This window comes from Pteropus alecto, unplaced genomic scaffold (assembly GCF_000325575.1).
Source record: "Pteropus alecto unplaced genomic scaffold, ASM32557v1 scaffold45, whole genome shotgun sequence".
NCBI lineage: Eukaryota > Metazoa > Chordata > Mammalia > Chiroptera > Pteropodidae > Pteropus > Pteropus alecto.
The window spans coordinates 32056046-32078846 of NW_006442491.1; positions in this window are offsets into that span (position 1 = coordinate 32056046).

Sequence of the window (22801 nt, forward strand, 5' to 3'; positions counted from 1 at the left end):
CTAACTGGACACCCTCCTTACCCTGCTTTGGACCCCACACCTCCTTTCTTGTGGATGATCTCAGTTCAACTCCCTCATGGCCTCTGTGCATTTTTCTTCCTAATTTTTAATTTAACTTGAATATATAATATATGTTCAGTGTTCAAAATTCAAAAGGTACAAAAGGGTTTATAGTGAAAAGTTGGTCTGCCTCTTTCTCCTGCCTTCACACACCTGGTTCCCTTCCCAGAGGCCACCACAGTTCCCAGTGGTTTTTTTTTGTTTCACGTGGTCTGTATGAGCACACACACGTGATATTTATACACATCACGCATCGTAGCACTTTCCATATTGGTCTGTACTTTGCTTTTTTCATTCAATAGTGTGTTTTGGAGGTTGCTCATATCAATAGTATAGAGCTGCTTCATTTTTTAAAATGATCATACAACATTCTATTGTATGGACATACCATAATGATTTAACCAATCCCCTTTTGATGGACATTTATGTTGTTTCTGACCTTTTTCTAGCTCACACCATGCTACAGCAGACAACCATATCAAATAGGTCACATTTTGCACAAGAGCAGCATACTTTCCAGGAAGACTATGTTTTAGAGATGTTTCCACATTGTTCTGATGCATAATGTTCCTTTGTATGTATCCGCCACATTTTAATGAATTATTCCTCTTGCGATGGATACCGATGTTGCCTCCTAGTCCCCATAGCCACAAACATTATTATCATGAACATCATTGAATGTGCCTCTGTCACAGGCTAGGTTGTCTGGATACTCAGATGGGTTTTGGGGAGCATGTGGGTGCGACAGGAACTGAGGCTGACTCTGTGTGGGCCCTCTGCCCATGTCAGGCAGCTCCTCATCGTCACTTTTTGTCCCTTCACTATCTCCCTGTCAGGCTCACGAGTCAGATAGGTATGGGTTCTTAGTTTTTTCACTTAATGTTTAACTGGGAATAAGTGACCTCCCCCATTCTGAGCCTTGGTTTCTTCATCTGTGCAATGGGTCTCTTTACAGCCCTGACTGTTGTGTAATGTGGGGTGTGGTGGAAAGTAAACTGTCGATAAACAGAAGGGGTTGATTACATTAAGGTCCCCAGGCCTTCATGGCTTAAGTCTCTATCTTGGGCTTAGGTTTGGGGACACAGTCCCTCTAAGGCAGTGAGAGGGAGGGAGGCTGACCTGGAGAGGACCAGGGAGTCAGAGGACTTGGTCTGGGGTTGTTATGCTTTAAGAAGAGCTTTAACCAAACTTCTGATTCAGTAATATTTGAAGGAAAAATGTAAATCTAGACAGGGACTGGTATGTACTCATTCATTCATTCATTTATTCATTCATTTATGTTCTTCTTAATAGCTTGCGATTTAACTTTTCTGTGCCTCAATTTCCCTGTCATCAAAATGGGGTTGGCAATAATAATACCTATCTCATAGGGTGTGGTGAGATTAAATGAGATGGTATATGAATAGTTCTTAGAATAGTGCTTGACACGTAGTAAATACTCAGTAAGTATCAATTACTATCACGATTCATTTTTTCAACATATCATTTACTGAGAATCTGTTATGTGCTAGAGTTAGCTGTCTCTCTCCGCCTGGAACTACAACTACTCAGAACCTCAGACACTATAAAATCAGAGCCCGGAAAAGATGACAGGATCTCAGGGTGTAAGTGCTCCCACCTAGTAATCTGGCTGCCAAGGGTGGTTTAAGACCCCGCCCCCCCGCACTCCCTCCTTTTCCGGGTCAGAGCTCTTGACACTCCTGTGACCTCCATCCCCCCAGCTCTTCAGAGGTTGTGACATCCTCAAACCTTCTCCAACAGTGCTGATTTGAACCCTCGTGGACTCAGAAAAAATCAGACACAGGCAGCAAAACCCCATTTGCGCAATGGGGACTCCCCTTCTTAAGCTCTAGATGCTGATGAAAGGTCTGAACTGCCTTTTCTTTGCAGCCAGTTGGGCCCTGGGAGAAAGCGGGCAGCATAAGTTGGCCAGGGGCTCACCCATGGCCTGCTGTCATTCGTTCAGTGTGGATTAGGGCTTCTCAACTACAGCACTATTGGAATTTGGGACAGGATCATTCTATGCTGTGGGACACTGTCTTGTCCATTGCAGTATCCTTGGTCTCTAGATGCCAGTAGCACTCCTACCTCCCAGTTACGACAACCAAAAATGTCTCCAGACATTGCCAAGTATCCCCCAGGGGGCAAAACCACCCTTAGTTGAAAGCACTGGTGTGGGGGTGCAGCAGTCTGGCTGAGCCCCACAGGCGGAGTGGCTCACTGTGTGGCATTGGAGTAGCCCTCTGCACTCTCAGGGCCTCAAGTCCGCATCACTCAGGGGATCAGGCTGAACCAGCATCAAGGGCTCTCTAGCCTGATCTGACTGGAATTCCAGCTCCTGTCTGTTCCTGTCTCTCTTCACATCCTGGTTGCAAGTTCTAGGAGGCAAGGTAAGGATTGGGGCCCAGGAGACAGGTCTGGGTGGGGACAGCCCTGTGTTTGTTCTTCTATCCTATGCCTGGCCCTTCCTCTAAATGCAGGAGAGATAGTAATTACAAAAGCAGGCTTTGGGCTGTGTTTCATTTAATCCTTGTAACAGCTCTATGAGGTGGGAACTTTTAATATCCCTGTTTTCCAGCAATGAGACATCATAATTGTGTGCCACCTGACAGGACACCCAAGAAGAACATAGCATCACTTCTGTTATATCCTTGCAAAGATGCATGACCTGAACTTAACCATGAGGAAACATCAGACAAATCCCAAGGGAGGGAACATATGCCAAAATAGCTGGTCTGCCATTCTCAAAAGTGTCAAGGGTGAGAAAGTCAAGGAGAGGCTGAGGAGCTGTTGAAAGTGCCTAAATACAATTGAAGGAAGCTAAACGTGATCCTGGACTAGAAAAAAATCAGTAAGATCTTTATGGGGACAATTATGGAATGTTGAATATGGTGTGTGGCTTCGATTGGAGTGCTTATCGATGACAAGTGTCCTGAATTTGATAACAGTACTGCGTGTGTGTGTGTGTGTGTGTGTGTGAGACAGGGGGTCATGAGATCCATGCTGCAGGGTTCAGGGAATCAAAGGACATCATATCTACAAATGACTCAAATAATTCAGGACGAGAGAATATAAGTAGAGGGGAAATGATGAATATAAACAATCTGGGCGAAGGCTACCCTGGAGTCCCTTGTAAGTCTTGTAAGTTTTCCGTAAGTGCCAAAGTTATACCAAAATAAATGAAAAAACAAATGAAAACATATGACCTTCACTATACCCAAGAGAAATGAACATATGTGCCCACAAAAAGACTTGTAAACATATTCGTAGCAGTTTTATTTATAATAGCCCCAAACTGGAAACAACTCAAATATCTTTCAGCAAGTGAGAAGATCAACAAATCGTAGTACCTCTATAAACAGAATACTGTTCAGCAATAACATGGAGTGAGCTACTGATTCGCACACACTGTGGGTACACCTTAAAAGCAGGGCTCTGGGGGAAAGAAGCCAGACACAAAAGACCGCGTACTGTATGAGTCCTCTGACATGAACTCTGGGAACAGGTCAGAATAACCTAGAAGTCAGCATAGTGGTTCCTTTTGTGGTTAGAGGAATTATTGCCTGGGAAGGGGAGTGGGGGAGCCTTTTGGGTTGCTGCACAAGTTCTGGGTCTTGACCTGGCTCACATGGATTTACCCCTATATAAACATTCTTCGAGATAAAAATTTATTGGATAGTTTCCTTTCTGCACTTTACTATAATTAAGTTAAACTCAAAATCAAAGTAAAAAAAATTAACTAAAGCTACAGATCAATCATAGAGTGGGGGGTGAGGTTGATAGGAGAATTAAATAAAGCCAGAGGGGAGCCTTGGGTGGATAGTGATGGCAACATGTCGTGAATCGAGTCGGATAACTCAGCCCTTCATGCCTGAGCTTCAGAAGAAAAAACCAAAAAGGTCACGAGCTTAGAGAGGGAGATTACCTTGCCTGAGGTCACACAGCCGGTGGATGGCAGAGGTGGAATTTGAGCTTGGGTCTGGGTGACCCCAGAGCCTGCTCTTTACCTAGTGCTCTGGCTTGGACTCCTGGGGCTGGACAGCCCTGTTTGGCTCCCAGAGGCTCCCCAGGGCCCGGCGGAGATGGTGAAACCACCGCCTGGCAAAGACCATTCAAGCTTAGAGCTGGTGCTCCAAGTGGGAAGGGAGGCAGTGGGACAGAGGGCGACCCAGCCAGCAGCTCCCATCCAGCTCCCTGGCCTGGGGCGGCCCTGCCATCCTTGTTTGCCTCTCGTTGGCCTCTGCCTTCCTTCCTAGGCCAGCGTGTGGGCTCTGGAGTCTTCACAGGCTTGGGTGCGAATCTCAGCTATGCCCCCAACTGGCCATGCGACCTGGGGCGCGTGGCTCCCCTCTCTGGGCCTCAGTTTTCACTTCCAGAACCTGCGTGTGAGAGCATTACCTAATAGCATTGAGGAGCAGAGTGGAGGAGTTAAATGTGCGCAAAACTTTACACAACACCTGCACATACTAAGTACTCAATACTGCGGGTCACTGTTGTTGTTATTGATACCTATGGGAAGCGGGGTGCGCCTGTTGCTCTTAGGCCTCACATACACCAGCATGTTCAAATGGCCGGCATGGCATGGAAAGTTCTAGAGAAAAGAGCTTTTAGACTGCCTAAAGTTTACTCAGAAAACTCTCTTAATTTCCACCCTGGGTTTTGAAAAAGTTTTTGGTAACCTAAGGCAAGACTGGGCGTACTTCCTCGTAGCCACACGGGGCCTGGTGCTCAGAGGGGCCACGCTTGGTTTGATGACCTGCTGCTGCATATGGAAATACTTAACAGTGGCCAAATGAGGCGCCCCACATTTCCTGGGAGCTGGTCCTGGGCAGGACTGTGGCAACTGGCGAGGTCACCAAGCACTCTCCCCTGAGTTGTCTCCTTAGACAGGAACATTCTTTGAGTGTAGGTGTCCCCATCACTAACCTTGCTGACCTCAGTTTCCTCACCTGTGAAGTGAGAAGAGGTGCTCTCTGCAAGGCCACAGGAAGACAAGAGCAGGACCCAAGGCTTCTGGTTCCCAGCTTCCGTCAGGGGCTGAGCTCAGGCGAACCTTGGGGAAATAAGGACATGGCGAAGTCGATCTTGGACGGCCCGCGCCAGGGCCAGCCCCTGCCTCTGCCCAGGGTGGTTTATGATTTGGGAGTGCGAACTTCCAGACTGTTGTCTGTGCAGTACTTTCGTAAGTGCGCCCATGTGTCCTTTCCTTCCTTCGTTTCTCATTTTTTTCTCTTATACTTTTTAAGATGTAAACTTTTTATGCACGCGTAACCTGGGTCCAGAAGAGTTGGTACGTTTTCACCAGTCCCAACCCACCCGAGGGCCCACTCCATAAGCATGACTTCTTGAGACTTCACACCCTTTCCCCATTTCCCGGCCCACCTCCCCTTGTTTCCAAGTCCCCGGGTATCAGTTCTGTCTGTAATGGGGGGTCCGTGATACCCCTCGATATCCACATGATTGGTTCCCAGTAAACAAATGGCCGGGACAGGAACTCATGGAAACAAAAGGAAAAACAAACAACAAAAACCCAGTTCCGGGTAATTGAGGGCTCCGTTGAGGTGGGTTTCAGTCAGTTGGAGTTTCTTGTGAAACCTGTAAAAGCAAGAATCATATGGTATCAATAATACTGAGCCCAGCATTTTCTGGAGAAAGATGATGGTACTGTGGATGTCCAGGGTCCTTGAAAGGAGCCAGTGGGATAGCAACAGGGGAGTGCTGGGCTAATGACTGGGAAGTGGCTGCATGAGGTCCTAGACCCAGGGCCTCCGATGCTGCTTTCCACAATGTTTTCATTTTGTTCTCTGTTGTGTCTGTGACCCTGAGCCTGGCAGATATGCTCCAGGAATGACTCCACTTACCCTGTGCCAGGCACTGTGCTAAGCCCGGGAATATAGCAGAAAATAAGACAGCTCCAAACCCTGCCGTCATGGAGTTTCCATTCTCTTGGTGGGAGAAACAGTCAGTCAAATATTAAGTGCTGCGGAGAAAAATAAAGAAGAGGAAGGAGAGGGTGCTGGTGTGTGTGTGCGTGTGCGTGTGTGTGTGTGTGAGAGAGATAGTTAAGCAAAGACCTGAGAGAGGTAAGGAAGAGAGCCATGGGGATATCTGGGGGAAGCGGGAACAGCAAGTGCAAGGGCCCTGAGGTGGGATCATGCTCTCTTTGTTTAAGGAGCAGCAGGAGGCAGTGTGGGGACTGAATGAGTGATAGGGAGAGAAGCAGAGAGGAGTGTGTGTGTGGGAGGGGGCAGGTGGGACTCTCAGCAGACAAGGGATGTGATTTGACTTCTTCCTCTCAGGGTTATAGATGGGGCGGTGTAGCATTCGGGCAGAGGAGAGAACAGAATGAGCCCGGAGTCTAGTCCACACTAGGTTCTCAGTAAATGGCACTCTGTTACTGCATAGGGTCTGTGGAGGCTTTGGATGGAGTGACCTGCTAAGCTTTAATGGGGTTCCTGGTAGGCTGAGTGATATGTGAGGGGACCTGTCTACTCCAGCCTCCCCGCATGGAGGGCTTGATGCCCCCATGAGCTGGGGGCAGGGAGGGAAGACCCCCCCCGCCGTGGTGAGGCAGGATCAGCAGGTGAGTGGGAGGAGGCAGCCAGGCCAGGGCTGATGGGGAGCTGGGAGCTGGCGGGGCGTGGGCAGGGAGACAGTGTTCTGAGGCCAGGAGGCCAGGCTGGGGCTGGTTCTCTTGGGAAGAGAGGCAGGGGATAGGATGGTCCAAGTGGAGCTTCCCGGGGCTTCTGCACGGGCTTCTCACCTGTGCCTTCTCTCTGACTTCTCCCCAATCTTCCAACTTGCAGTTCCTCCTTCCACTGTTTGCCCATGCTGCTCCCTCCTCGACAAATGCCGCTTCCTTCCCTTCTTCCCAGGTTCTTGCCTACTCATTGCTTGAATCTCAGAGGAGAGAGTTCCTACCCGAGGAGCGCTTCCGTGACCCCTCCATTACTGTGCACGGTACTCAGAGCCAGGACTCCTGTTTGGGGGTCTGCATGTGTGTGCCTGTCCGTCTATAGTCACTCTCTCCTATAGGTGCTAAGCTCCTAGATGAGAACAGGTCTGCTGTGTTGATGCTGTATTCCTAGCGCTTGGAATGGCCTGGAACATAGTAGGTGCTCTGAATCCTGGCTGGAGGATGGGTGGTGGTTGGATGCATGGATGTATCGATGGACAGATGGTTGGATGGACTTGGACGGCTAGGGGTGCCTTGGATGATGGCATGAGCAGAGAACAGGTGGAGGAGGGATGGGCAGATTATTGAGTGGGGTGGGTGGATAGGTGATGGCTAGCTGGTGGGAGACTGGATCGGGCTGGGGTGGAATGCAATAGAAAACTCCTGGCCTAAGAGTTCGATCTTGTTCAGCCTGCTGTATATTAACACCAAGGCCTGTGGGTCTTGGCCTTGTTCGTTCTCCTCTCCTTGCCTCTGTTTCCCCATCTATTGGTTTTTCAGGATTATTATTGCTTTTATTTCATTGTATAGAACATTTTTCATCCCCCCACCCCCCCATTTTTCCGGAGCCTCACATAAATGGAACAAAAGGAAGTTACAGAGATGGGGGCATCCTCCAGGAGCCCTGTAAGCTGGGAACACAACTTGAAGACCCAGCTGGATGGTTTAGGATTTTGTTATCACCCCCCTCCCTCCCATGAGTCCTTCCTCTCTGGGGCGTTTGCTAAAAAATGCAGATTCAAGGGTTCCTCACCCAAGCTTCCCCTTCAGGTGCTTTGGTACAGACCCCCAAATCTCGTTTTAACAAGCTCCACTCCAGGATTCCAGGCTCATCCACTGCCCCCTTCCAGAGACTGGATCCTACAGGTCAGCAGCCTGGGATGTGTGTGCGCACATGTGTGCCTGCGTGATGGGGGACAGGGGTTGCTGTGACATTTTACATGTACATATATATAGAGAGGGGGCAGGGAGAGAGAGACTGGAAACAAATGGGGTGTCTCGTGGTGGGATGGGTTAAGTGCCTCGAGTCTGATCTGCTCCCTAGGGGACCCAACAGGTGTTAGAAATAGGGAGAAAGGTTCCAGCAAGACAAGATCTCCAAGATATGGTTACGTGAAAAAACAGGTTCAGGATAGTGCCCATCGTTTCAAAACGTGTGTTAAAACATTCCTAAAATAAGAGAAATATGGATATGTGTAGACAATTCTGGAAAGATACTCAGGAAGCTGGGACCAGGGTGGCTGGCCTCTGAGGAAGAAAACTGGGGGACTAGGAGAAGGAGGGAGATCCTTAGTTATGTCTGAATCCCTTCCTGCGTCTTGGGTTTGAAGTCTGATCCTAATTAGTTATGTAACCCTAGGCCCTCTCTGAGCCTCAGTTTCCTCCTGCGAAAATGGGGCCATAGAGTTTCCAGCTTGGGCCTCGGCCGGCATGGAGGGCACAGGCAACTTGATCCTGCCTGGGTGTCTGTTTTCCAGGGTGTTCCTGGTCAGGCCTCACCTTCTAGCAACCCCACTTGGCCCAGGGTAGGTGGGTCCCAGGGCAAGGGGAGGCCCAGTCCAGGGTGGGGCTGAGCTGGAAAAACCGGCAGGGTCGGAGCAGTTTGTGCTGGTACCATCTTTACTTCTCCACCTGGAGGCTGTTTGGGGACACTCACCCCCACCCTGGGCCCCTGAGGGGCCGGGACCAGAAGAGCATCCCCCCCAACCCATGCTTCAGGCTGGAGACCAGGGGGAAGGGAAGAATGGCTGGTCATTGAGCTGGGGTGGGGCGCAAGAGACAGAGAGACCGTGAGACATAGAGACAGAGAGAGGGAGGGAGGGAGAGAGGGAGAGAGAGAAGAGGGAGAGAGAGAGAAAAAGATAAAGAGAAACACATGCACACACGCACCCACCCACCCACAGCCAGATTCAGGCCTAGAGAGAGAAAGAATCAGTGTGAGGAGGAAGGAGACAGTGGAGCTCTCTGGGTGCTGGTGGGGGTTGGGCTTCCTCTGGCAAGGTGCCTGGGGCTGGCCAAGGTGCAGGAGTGCTGGGGGAGGGAGGATGTGGGGCAGGGCAGGGGCGGAGAGCGCTGGAGGCATCCCTAGCAGGGCGTTTTCCACACCTCTAGGTTGCAGCTGCAGGTCTGAGTAGTCCTTGGAACCTACTCAGGGCCCCTTACTTCTTGTCCCTCCAGTCTACCCTTGGGACCTTGTACCTGGAGGCTACCTCCCCAGGGGGCCCTCTCAGAGCAGAGCTGGGAAGGCTTGAGGTGAAACTGGGCTAATTAGTGCTCAGAACTGAGATAATCAATCGCTGCCTGGAATGTTCCCTAGGAGGTCCAGGTGGGAGCAGGAAGCCAGGGGGCCATGGGGGTACCCAGAATTGGCCCAGCTGGGCCTCTGCTTGCTGGCTACTAGAGCCCCAAATATTGGAAAGGGGGAGACCCTGAAGCCTGGATCCTTACGTCTTAGAACCTATAGTTACTCAGGCCCCTACAGGCCATCCTGTAGAGCAGAGCCACTGGACTCCAGTCCCATCCTGTCTACCCCGACCCCTGCCCAGAGCCTTCCATGGCTCACCAGGGCCTGTAAGCTAAAATCCGAGCTCCTCACCTCTGTCTAGGGGTGCCTGCCGATCCGTGCTTGCTCCTGCCTTATCGCTCTGGCCCTCCCTTTCTGCCCTCTTACCCTCGAACCTTCCACACTTGGCCCAGCTCGGGACCTTGGCGTATGCTCTGTCCCTCCTCGCATGCTCTTTCTCCCTCTCTTCCCAGAGCTCTCCCCTATGCAAACTTCAGGCCTCGGCTCAAAGTCACCTCCCTGGGGAGGCCTCACTGGAACATGCCCGTGAAGTCCCCTGCCCCTCCGCTTTCCAGCACTTGGCGCTCTCCATTCTCTTAATGAGATTCCTTATTTGATACCTGCTTCCTCCATGCAACTGCCAGCTCCCTGAGAATAGGCATGTTGGTCACCATTGTGTGCCACAGGACTTGACACACAGCAGGTGCTCCATGAGCTAGCTAGTGACCATCAGGAAGCAACCTGGACATTTTTTTGCTGTGTGGATTCCTTCTAGGAAGGGACCCTGCTGACCCTTGGGTCCCCCCACTATCCCTGCCCCTCCCCCAGTCCCAGGCCTAGAAGATCCTGCCACTGAGTCTTCAACTCCACAGGGCGGCCCTGGCTGTGATGTTGTAATGAATCACTGGCCAGAATCTGGTCTTGATTATCTTCAGGCTGGGCATGGCCTGTTTGTCCTCACAGGGGCTAGGACCACAGGATACCATATCAGAGGCGCCAGGTGTCCCACTGGGCCTCTTGCCTCTGGCCACAGATAACAGCTAACAGCATAACATGTCCCCTCTCCTCCCCGCCTTGCAGGCACCTGCACCAGGGATATGTTGGGTGGCTTCAGCAAGTCCTTACCTCTCTGTGGGTTGCTGGGTCACGCAGAGTGAGGTCCCACCCCATAAGAAAGAGCAAGAACTGGGTGGAAATGGGGTCCATGGCTGGAAGACCTTAAATATGATAACATCAACTTCTCAGGGCGAGTGAAATAAGAAAGTAGCGACATGTGATGGATTCCTGTATGCCCCCAACTGGGGGTCGAGGGGAGTCCAGGGTGACTGAGCTGTCCCAGAGTACCTTGGATGCCTGAGGTTTATGTGTTTGGGGGTCTACAAGTGAGGTGGGGCAGAAAGTGCTGGTAAGTGGGGATCTGAGCCATTTCTAGAGTACCGATCCTGCTATGCCTCTGTTTCCTCATTGCGAAGCAGGAATAACAAGTTTCTACCTCTGAGCGATGTGCTTAAATGAGATCCTTCTTATGAGGGGCTTGGAACAGCACCTGACTCGTGGGACGTGATCGATAACTACATTATTATTACCTCCTAAGGTCTTGCCTCAGCCTGTCCCCACGGTGAGTACAACAGCCTCCGAATGGTCTCCTGCTTCCAGTTTCAGTCTATTCTCCGTGTGCTGCCGGAAGGAGCCTTAAAAAATGTAAACTGAACCACCATCCTCCCTTGCTCAACCATCTCCCATGGCTCCCGCTGCTCTCAGAATAAAGATTAACTTCCTAACCCTGACATGCAGGTGCTGCCCAATGGCCGACCCCTCTCCTAATCTCTTGCCACTCTCCCCCTCATTCTCTCTGCCAGAGCCACCCTGGTTTCCTTTCAATGAATCTGGCTCCCGACTGCCTCAGGACCTTTGTGCATGTTGCTTCCTCTACTGGAATGTTCTTCTCTCACCTAGTTAGTGCCCAGATCTCAGATCAGGGGGGACTTCCTATAGTGGGAGCTGTGGTGACTCACCCAGATTCCCTTACACTGCACCCATCACCCAGCTGCCATGCGTGCAACGTTGGCCACTACAGGCACCTAGCTGAATCTCCTTTCTGGAGATTATCTCACCAAACAGGAGCCGCCTCATCCGGGTGGTCCTCTCAGCCCCAAATATCGGAGGCAGACACAGCCAATGACTGATCAGATCAGGGGAACAAAACTCAGCCCTCTTAGTTCAAAGTGGGATCAACTCTGTGGTACAGTTCATGCTCCAGAGCTTCCTGTGGGGTCAGGCTGAAGCTAGACTTCAGCTGAGACCACATCCTAGCTTAGCTCTTTCCTGTCCTACTTCACTCTCTCCTCTTCTCCCCAAAGCATTCCTCAGTGAATCACATGCATTCCAGTCTCTGTTTCGGGCTCTGTTTCTGGGCAACCTGACCTAAGACAAATCACTAGGGAAGCCTTCCTGGATCCCCCTTTCTGGTCTTATCTCTATGGACCTCTCCTTCCAGCCCTCATTATGGCCATATTTTTACACTTGCTCAGATGATTATTCAATAGAGGTCTGTCCCCTGCCCCAGAATATAAGGCAAGAATCATGTTGACTCTGTCTCCTGCTGCATCCCTGGTACCCATCACAGGGCTTGGCACACAGTAGGTGCTCAATAAATATTCGTCGACTGACTGATGGACAATGGCCACGTGAATCAGAGGTTGGGGGATGGGCATCATTAATACCTCAGGTTCTTCTCATCTTGTGGTTCTACCATCTCCTCCCAGCCCAGCTCCTCATAGCTCCACGAGGGTGCCAAAGCACCTGCCATCTCTTCCTCACATAGCCATGGCCAAGGCAGGAAAAGGCTCTCATGTGTCCTCTGAAGAATGAAGAAACTGTTCCCAGAAGTCCCTTGGCAGACTTCCCCATCTCACTGGCCACAGATGCATTCCATGTCTAGCCTCAGCCAATCACTGCAAGGGGAAGGAGAGGGCTATATTTGACTTGGGCCAATCGGCATTTGCCCCCATCCCCAGGGCACCATGGGCAGAGTCTGCCCTTGTCAGATAAGAGGGGATCCAGCTGGGGCTGGGTCTGACCGTGAGCTGTGGACCCCTGGGGGCATTTTGAGGGTCCCTGAGGCTGTGGATTCCCCCACCTGTCCTCCCTCACTGGGGAGCCCTTGGGTGGTGGCTGTGAGAGGGAAGGTGGGGCTGGGTGAGGGTTTCAAGCAAATTAGGCAGCCAGACACCTTCACCTCAGTAAATATTTATAGAGCCAGGAATGGAGAAGAGGTGGGTAGGGCCAGAGGATGAGAATGTAGGGAAGAGGAGGCCTGGGCCAGAGGTACCTAGGGAGAGACAGAGAGATGCAGTGGAGAGATGGAGAGACACTGAGGGAGAGATAGGCATTGAGGGAGAGAGAGACACTCATAGGAAAGAGACAGAGAGGAGAAAGACAAAAAGAGACATGCTTTGAGAGTTGATCTGAGAGACAGAGAAAGTAAGAGGCAGGGAGAGAGACAGAGAGAGACTTTGCCAGGAAGTCTTTTGTATCAGCACCTTATCGGAGACCCTGTCATAGTCAGAGCAATCTCCCTGTCCCTTTCTCTTTGGCTTGATGTCCTGGGTAAGTCACATGTTCAGCCTGAGCCTTGGTGTCCACCTCTGCCAGATTGGGTAAATGACCCTCTTTCACAGGACTATCCTGAGGCACCCAACACACTGAGATCATCATTGACCCAGTAGCCTCCTTTGGTCTGTAAATGGCCAGGAGTGGTGTCACCCCATTGGAAGGGAGAGACACACCTAGGGTTGCAGCATGAAGGCAGGAGGGATATAGGCCATGGGGGTGTGATTCTAGAACCTGTGTCCTGTCTGTGTCCCACGGGGCAGGGTGGGGAAGGGAGGTGGGGGGGAGACAGGTATCTTAGGCTGGCCGGTAGCAAGAATTCTGGTAATAATAATAATAATAATAATGGCCACTGTGTTCTGAGTGCTCCCTGGGTGCCGGGCACCAACCTTAGGGGAGGAGCTGCTTAGTTTCTTTTAGCTGTAATCCCCATTTCATAGATGAGGAAGCTGCCTCAGAGAGCACAGTGACTTTCTAACAACAGAGTGGGGTTTGCAGTCAGACTGGCCTCGGTCTGAGTCCCTGCTCCGTACCCGACAGGCTGGGTGACTTGGGCAGTCACTTCATCTCTCTGAGCCTCAGTTTCTTCATTCGTACGATAGGAAAATAAGTTTCAAGGATGGCCTGAGGATTAAATGATGTACAGAAAGTGCTCAGCACGAGGCCAGGTACACAGTAGGTGCTCAATAAACATTAAACTGTGTTCGGTAACAGTTTTAAAGTCATCTAAAAATAATTCCTTTAATTGCTCCGCTTTCTTCAGAGGAAGAGCTGAGGTCCAGAGAGGGGAAGTGACTTGCCCAAGGTCACCAGCTAAGTGGAGGAGCTGAGATTCGAACCCAGTGGGTTCTGAGGCCAGTGCTCACTCCCTGCCCTCCAGGCCACCATGATGGCTCAGACCTGGATGGGCTGTTTAGGATGCAATCCTTGTGGGTCAAGAAGATGCCCATGGCCTGACCTGATATGCCTCTGGCCTGGCATCAGTCACGATCACCCGTTGAGGCGATTGCAAAATCCCACCCCCTTCACCAGTCGATAAAGGGTGCCCATTGCAAAACTCAGCGGAGAAATTATTAAGTGTTGTGTCATCCTGCGGCCAGGCCTTGGGTGCCCCTTTCCTGCCAAGAGGCCTGGGTGGGGCCGACTCCTCACTCTCTCCCTCCATGACCCTGACCTGAGAGAAGCGGGGGTGGGGATCAGCCAGGGGCTTTCAGAATGTGGGCAAAGGCTAGACCTGGGCACTAGGTCCTCCTATAGCCCTCCACTCTCAGGAAATGGCAGCTTCATTCTTGCATGTGCTCAAGCTGAAACCTCGGGGTCACTAGATTCTTTTCTTGCCCCTCATCCAATAGTCGGTTAGGAAATTCTGTCAGCTCTACCTTTAAAATATATCCAGAATACATCCAGGTTTCTCCCCTCTACTTCCACACCTGGATTCAAAGCACCACCCTGCTGGTCTCGCTGCTCCCACCTTCACTCCTCACAGTCCATTCTCCACACGTGGCCAAAGGGATCCTGTTAGATCCAGGTGGATCTTAAGTCAGATCCTGTCCCTCTGCTTAGAACCCTCCATGAGTCCCATCTCAGTGCACAAGCCTAAGTCCTTACAAGGGCTATAGGGACCTGTGTCATCTGGGCCCATTTGCCTTTCTGACCTCATCTCCACCATTTTCTCTCCCTTGCTCACTCGGCTCCAGCTCACTTAGCTCCGGCCTCCTTGCTATTTTTCCGACACACCAGGCATGATCTAACCCCCAGGGCCTTTGCACTTGCTGTTCCCTCTGCTTGGAATACTCTTCCTCTAGCTTTTTCATATTGTTGGATCCCTCACTTAATTCAGATCTCATCTCAGAGTCACTGGCTTAGGGAACGCCGCCTTGGATACCCTGCTAAAGTATCACCTCCACCGTCACCCCCAGCCCTTTAATCTTTCTTCCTGATTTGCTCTATTATACATGTGTTTATTTTTTTAATGTCTGTCTCCTTCCTTAGAATGTCTCCTTCTTCAGGGCAGGCACTGTTGTCTGTTCATGATGCTTCCTTGGCACTCAGCCCAGACCTGCATACAGTAGGTGCTCCACAAAGATTTGCCGAATCGGTGAATGGGTGGGCAAGAGTGGTGACATGGCCTAGATTGTGCCTCACCCAACCTCGCGAGCCCCCCTTTCACTATCCACTAGCTTGAGAATGGTGCCTGCAAGCACACTTTGCCCTCTTTTGGGCTGCAGTTGGAGGGGGCTTCCCTGGCCACCCTGTCAAGTGGCCCCCTGACCACCCAACTCCCACCCAGGCTCTCTACCCATCTCCCTGACAGTGCTCACTGTGAGTCTGACTTGTTTTGTTTGTTTCCATATTTATTATCAGCCGGTCCTCACCCCTACCCCCTTACTCCGAGCTCTCTGAGGTTTGGACCTTGTCTGCTTTGGTTCCAAGGCTGTCCCTCAGTACCCAGCATGGGACCTGGCACCCTGTGGGGTATGTCAGTGGCTGGCTGATCGGGTGTGCATCACATGCCCCGTTGGCAAGGCCAGTCGTGGCCAGGAGGGAGTTAAGAGGAGCTGCTGTGCCTGGACCTGCAAAGTCAGGGAGAGAAGGGGGCCTCTCGGGCCTTAATTATAACACGTCCCGTAATGACACGGTGTTATAATAGGCACACAAAGTGTACTAATCTTATATTATATCTGGGCTTTTTACAATACGTACAATCAACCAGCCGCAGTGTGCTAACTCATTGTCGACCTATCTCCACACTCCACCTAGATTATTATCAGCTTCCTTAATTAAGTGGAAGGCAAAGCTCTGCAGGCAATGCCCACAGCCCTAGCACCCAACGAGTCCGGCCTGGCCCTCCCATAAGCTGGGATAATAGCTACTCCCACACGGGGTGAGGCTTGCGTTGCCTTCTCCATCCCAACCCCCTGTCCCAGGCTTGGGCGTGACAGGCCTGTTGAAGGCCTAGTGAGCCACAAACGCTAACCACCAAGGACTCGAGCTGGTGGCCCGTGGGCCGGGTCAGTCTCAAGGTGTGTTGGGTTTGGCCTGTGTGGTGCTTTTGCTTAAAGTCAAAAGGAGTTGCCAACGCTAAAAAATTAGGACATTGTACACAAACATCCAGATTTCTGGCTTCTCTTGAGAAATGGGAAGATCCAGGAACTTTGAGCTCTCAAGTGCTATGTGCTGGAGTTGAGGAGTGGCTGTCCGGACAGCCGGCATGGCCACGTTTGCCCCCCACCCATTTCACCTTTATGTTCCTGCCTGGTGTCTGTAGGCAGCTCAGTTTGCAACTCTTGCTCTAGGGTTAGAGGTCAGTTACCCATTTGCAAGATGGGATATTGAGGCTCAGAAAAGGCAAGTGACTTAATTAATATGGCATAGTGAGCCTGGCATTCAGGTCACAATCATTTAACAAGTCTTTACTGAGCACCCACTGTATGCCAAGCACTGGGGATTCAGAGACACCATCATAGGTACAGTCCTGCCTTCTGGGGGTGACACTCTTCTGTTTTATAGCTATATTGTCACCTTTATTACCGGACAATAGTATCTATTAGAGACAGGATAGGTCCTTTCTTATCCCCTTAAGGTAGCTGGGCCCCATCCCAAGACAGGGACTGGAAGTGGCTCTCTTGGAAGGAAGCCCCTGGCAAGGTTCCCACAAGACTGTCTCTACTCCCCACCCTGGGCTCTCAGAGAGCAGGAGTCGGGGCAGGGTTGGCTGACAGGGGTGGTGAGAGGGAGTTAGGAGGGTGGGATTGGGGGTGGGGCTAGAGAAATGAGCAGAGAAGGCACAACATTATCAGCTAGACAGGACATGAAGACTCTTCCATCCTCATGATCCAAAGGTGAATCAATTAGGCTTCTTCCACTCCTCTTCTAAGGCAAGAAGTGAAGGGACAAGTTGCTGAAATATCCAAATTCTCCGCTTGCTAGTTCCGGAAAACAGCATTTGCTCAGTCAGCTTGGGAGAAATTGCCCCCCACAGCGCTGCCCCTGGTCAGGAGGAGAAACTGCAGCCTGGAACTTCTATCTCCAGTCCCTCAGCATGGGACCCAAGGGTCCCACTGACCCCAACACCATCAGGACTATAGCAGACCCACTGGCCTCCCAGGAGCCACATCTGAAGAGCATTAAGCAGCCGGCACACTCTGCGGTGGCTCCTCACTGACGCGGGTTGGGGGGAAAGGGGGTGAATAACAGTCTCAGCCATCATGTGCGTTTGCTAAAAATAAACTTGACATACTTTTGCATTGGGAAACAATGTGGATTCCAAACATTCTCAAAGGGCAGAGAGGGGGAAAAAAGGAAGAATGGAAATCAAGTTTTTGAGCTTAGTAATTAATTAGTCTGTAAACAAATGACTCACACTTTTTCCTGGCTATTTTTCTTTCCATTTTGTGAGGATTTTCCCAGGGGCCAGAGAAGGAGGCCAAGTGAGCCAAGTCGATAGGCAAGGCAGAGCCTAGATGTGTCTCCCTGGGTCAGAGGATGGTGGCTCTGTTGAGGAGGAGTTGGCCGGTAGGAGAGTGGGAGGAAGAACTTCAGGTAGAGGGGACAGCATGTGTGGTAACTCTGAGAACTGAAAGAGCTTGGCCTGTCCAAGGAACAGTGAGGTGGCCTGTGTGGCTGGAGTAGAGAGGGCAGGGAGTGAGATCAGAGAGGTGGACAGGGGCTGATCACACGGAGCCCTATGGCTGTATTAAGGCATCTAGACTTAATCCTGAAGACAGGGGAAGCCATGGGAGGGTTTTGAGCCAAGAAGGAACACCATCTGATTTATACAATGATGTCATTAAAACATGGATGATCAGAAAAATAATTTCTAAATGTTCTCTGTTGTTTGGATGCTTCTTATATTTAGATCCCCCAAATAAATGAGTATCTAGTGGTTATATTTCTTAAGGTTTTATATGCTTAATGTCTGTCTCCTCTCCATAGAACATCAGCTCCATGATATCAGGGACTTCGTTGGTCTTGTTTACATCTGTGTCCCCACAGCTGAGACCATTGCTTGGTGCACAGTAGGAGCCTGGTAAATGTTTGTCAAGTGACTGAGACTTCTTTGCAAGGTCAGCGACCTTGTTCCATTTTATAGAGGTGTGGAGGGCAGTGAGGTCTCCATGGCCAGCCTGGATGGTCTCGGGAGAGGCAGGTGTTGTTTAGTTCAAAATAAAGAGAAGTTTTATGGCTGGAAAATCTGTTCTGTAAAAGACTGAGCTCCCCAGCAATGGGGGCATTCAAATAGGACTTGTACAACCAGCCCCACAGTATCCTCCTCTGATTTGAGACAATCTTTGTGCTGGTTCAAAGATGTTGCCTGACAATCTATTAGGTCGGCATGTTTTTATGTCCATTGTGCAGATAGAGAAATTGAGGCCCAGAAAGGAGCTGTGACATGTCCAAGGCCACATAGTTACAAGTGGGGGAGCTCAGGTGGTAATCCAGGTCTGACTATAAGGACTGTACTTTTAACTCCTTATTTTGAGCCATAAATATTGGTTTGAGTCCCAGCTCCACCATCTGCATGCTGTGTGATCTGGGGCAAGTCACTTTGTTTTTTTTGATCTTCACTATCTTGCTACTTTAAACGGGGATGTGATACCTGCTTTTGCAGGGCTGCTGGATGGAGTCAGAGAGGTCAGTGGATAACAGCTGGCATACAGGTGTTCAAAACATGTGCACCTTTCTTATCCCTGCTGAGGTTCTTCCGCCTCTGACCTTCCTCCTGGGCTGTTTACTGCCTCCAAGGCCAATGGCTCCATGGAGTCCACTCTCCAGGCCGTTACCCGCCCACTGGGTGTTGATTCACCCATGCCCTGAACTTCTTACCCTCTGTCTGAGTTTTCTTCTTCCTTTTTTTTGTAAACCCACCGCCTCTCTGATTGCCAAAGCTCCTTTTAGGGAGCAGGCGGGAAGTCGAGGGGGACCCCATCATCCCACAGAATGTCTCCACTGCTTCCCCATTTCTCCTACCCGCACCACGCCTGGCTGATGTCACCAGGCATGAGGCCTGGACCAAGGACTCGGGTCACAGTTGGGGGTTTAATTAATCATCATGAGACAGATGGGGATCTGGCTGGTGCAGAGTCCCCTGTGGGGGGAGCCAGGCTGGTGGAGAGAACAGGGAGGAGTAGGTGTCAAAGGAAAACATTCTAGGAAAGATGGTGTTCACAGCCCATGGCAAACAGATATGTGGAGAAGTGAGTGCTAAGATGCGTTAATGGGGCAGGGGTGGCAAAGGTGAGCATGGCCTTGGAGATGGTTTCGTGGAGTAGGGGTGTTTTGAGCCAGGTATACAAAGGGGAGATGAAGGACATGGCACTGGGGCCGGCTCACCTGGGCTTGATTTTCAGCTCTGCCCCTTTCCCATTGTGTGAACGAGGTCAAGTTCACATTTCCTTCTGAGCCTCAGTTTCCTCATTTCGAAAATGAGATAATAATAATAGCATCTCCCTCACAGGTTGTGTCTAAGGGAGACGATGCAGATAAATTATCTTAGCAGGGCCAGTCACACAGCTAATGCTCAGTACATGGCAGCTATTATTTTTATTCTCACCATCAGCATAGAGGGACGTACTAGAATTGCAGCTTCAGGCAGTGCTGAGTGTAAATCTCAGCCCTGCACATCTGTCCTTGAGCAAGCCCTTTCACCTCTCTGAGCCTTGGTCTACTCACCTGGTGATGGAGAGGGTTTGACTTCATGGGGTTCATTATGAAGATAAGGCATGTAAATCCATGTAAGTGCTGAGCATGGTGCCTGGCACATAGTAGGCACTCAATAAGTGGTGGTCAGCATCCCCTGCCCTACAGCCTAGTGGTTAAGAGCAGGGATGGAGTGTCAGGCAGCCCTGGGTCCAAGTCCTGGCTCTGCCATCCTGGCTTGCGTAGGTGTAAGGTGCCCAGTCTGGAGCCTGGTACATAGTAGGTGCATGGTCAGTGGGAAAAGAGTTAGGAACTTTGTGTCCCTGATGACTGGTATGAGGCCACCCTGACATCCTGAGTGGGAAGCAACTTCCTTCCCTTGTGAGGTAGGGATATTTCTGCCACTTCCATGGTGAAGAAACTGAGGCTCAGAGAGGCGAAGTCACTAGCCAGAGGTGAGACCCTTGGTCCGATTGGCTCTAGAGCCTATCTTTCTGTAAGGGGCAGGGAGTGTTACTGGGTATGTGCATTGCTGAGGGTATGTCTTACTGGGCCCCTCAGTGCCACCATGGATGCTGATGGAACAGCCTTCTTATGGTTAAAGAAAGCAGTAAAAGCAGCAAATCTTGGCACAAGGTTCTGAGATCCAGCAGCATATCCCCAGGGGCCCAGTCCCAGGCTGGGGACCAGGGAGTGGCTTTGCATTTATGGGGGTTGGCTTGGGGTCTTGGGACAGGGCGCAGCCCCTACCAGGCCTAGTTTGAGCCTTTCTCCTTCTATCCAACCAGCCCCAAAGCACTTTGCCTATTTCTTTTTTTTTTTGGTTATTATTGGGTACTTTATTAACTAATTTGATCCTCACAGCAATCTCATGAGGTAGGTATTATTATTAATTCTATTTAATAGATGAGAAAACGCAGGATTAGAGAGGCTAAGATATTGGCCCAAATCACACAGCCCCTAAGGGGAGCTGGGATCTGAGCTCAGACATTGATGCTCCAGAGCCCTCAGGAGCAGCTCATGTCCTCTTCAAAGTTCCCATGGCAGGTGCTCCTGCGGGTCTCTGCTCCACATAGTAGGTGCTCAGGAAAGTCTTGCTCTGTGAGTTTATGGGGATTTAAATCATCGTCATCATTTGAGTTGGGAGTGCCCTACCCCTTTCAGAGGAAGAATTGGTTATCTTTGTCATTTCACAGGAGAAGAAACTGAGCCCAAGGTCACAGACCAGGAAGTGGGGGTAGGGGTCCAGATTTTGAACCTCAAGTAGGAAAGTGGTCTACAAACAGGCAGGTTGTTCATCATTGGGATCTTCAGCCATTTGAATTTTAATTTAACCTGCCCGTGTGCATTGAGCAGGCCCTGCACACTGTGCCAGGAAGAGGATCTCGCTCTTAACTCTTGCTGAAAATTCTCCCCTGGCTGCCTGCTGTCCTGAGATTGCAATCCAGGCTCATCCTGCATCAGGCCCTGGCTGATCCACTTCCCACCCCACCCGCCTCTCTCACCTCCCACAACTCTCCCCTTCTTGCTCTTTGTCCCAGCCTCCTCCAACACACTAGTTTCTCACCCCCGGGCCTTTGTACGTGTCGTTCCCTCTGCTCGGAACACTCTTCCCATAGAAGCTCGTCTCATCCTTCTGCTCTCATCAATAATGTCACCTCCTCAGTGAAGCCCTCTCTGAGCACTTGAGTTCAAGTCTCCCCCGATTCTTCCCTATCACGCCACCTTTAAAAAAATGCCCTGCTCCCTCTATGGAATTTTCTTATTTGCTTATCATCTACCTCCTCTAGTGGACTGGGCTCTCGTGGGCAGGGACCATGTCTGTTTTGTTGTCTGCCTGGCATATAGTAGGTGCTCAATAAACATTTATGGACTGAATGAAGGAAGGAAGAAAGGGATGGGAATAGTTCACAAATCTAGGTGCCAAGAGGAGGAATAGAAGGCCCAGGGCCCAGGCTGGGGTCCAACACCTCCTTTTCCTTGGTCCTCCTGCCCTGGGGAGGGGCCCCCGCCAGAGCAGGAGGGTGGGCGTGGGGGGCAGCGGGCAGGGCTGGGGCTCCTCCTTCCTTACTGTTTTCATCCTCTTGGTAATTATGGGCTCAGACACTCCTCAGTGCCTTCCCAGAATAATAGCTGAGCCTGTTATCAGCAGCATCTCTGGGACCTTTTCACAAACAGTCATTAATCAAGTCTCGTCACCACCCTTCCCTCCTGGTGGAAATGAAGGCACAGAGAGGTGAGGCTACTTTCCCAGCGTCACACAGCTGATGCAGGGAAAATGGGCTGTTTTGCCTCTGACTGTCTGCTGTGGGATGGGGGCTCCAACCCCATTCCACTTGGGGAGGGGCCTCTGAGCCTGCCATGGCTGGGGGGCCCTGCCCCCCATTCCTGGACCCCAGCCTTCCTTGAAGCCCCAGGGGCCTTCCAAGGTGGCCTCTTAATCACTGCCGGTTAATTAAGGAGGTTAAACAACTCTGCGGGGCCCATGCGGGCCTGCCTAGGGAAAAGGTGGCAGCGCCGTCTCATATCCAGGCCCCTGCCTCCCAGGCCTGGCTGGGCACTGTGCCTTCTCTGCCCTTCATGGGGCCTGGGGGTCTCTGGGGAGGGTGCCATAGAGCTTCATTGTTGGTGTGTGCCCCCTCCCCTTCTTTGGGTGGTGTGTGGGAGGCGCTGGCATCACTTAATGAGGCCTCCACGACTGCCAAGGAGAACTGGAGGAGTTGAAACAGGTTCTGGGTGAGGTGAGTTTCGTGGGCTGGGCAGAATCCATGGCCCATTGCCATGTGGGCGCTCCCTGGGGTGGCGGGGGGCAGGCGTGGGACCCTCACCTCCTTCCTATCCTCCCTCTGCCCATGAAGTGGGAGCAGAGGAAGCTTGGGAGAGGACAGTGGGGATGACAAAGGATGGTGGTTGGGACTGGGGGCTCCCATCCCAGCTTCTCACGCCCCTCACCACCAGCCCGTGAGAACCACACTCAATAGAACCACAGCAATGGGGTCTGGGGTTCCTGAGACATTGATAATCTGAGCTCTGACACAGACTTGAGCCTTGGTCGTCCGATCTGAGAAATGGGGGTGGTTGGATGTGATGATCTCAGGCTCAGATCTTTAGTTTAGGAATGATCTATCTCAGACAGAGCTGTCTGACTCGCTGTGTGACTTTGGGCAAGTTAATTCCCTCCGCTGCGCCCCGTAGCTCTGGCTGCACCCAGTGGCGGTTGGGTGGACCGAACAATGACGAATGGTCATTCC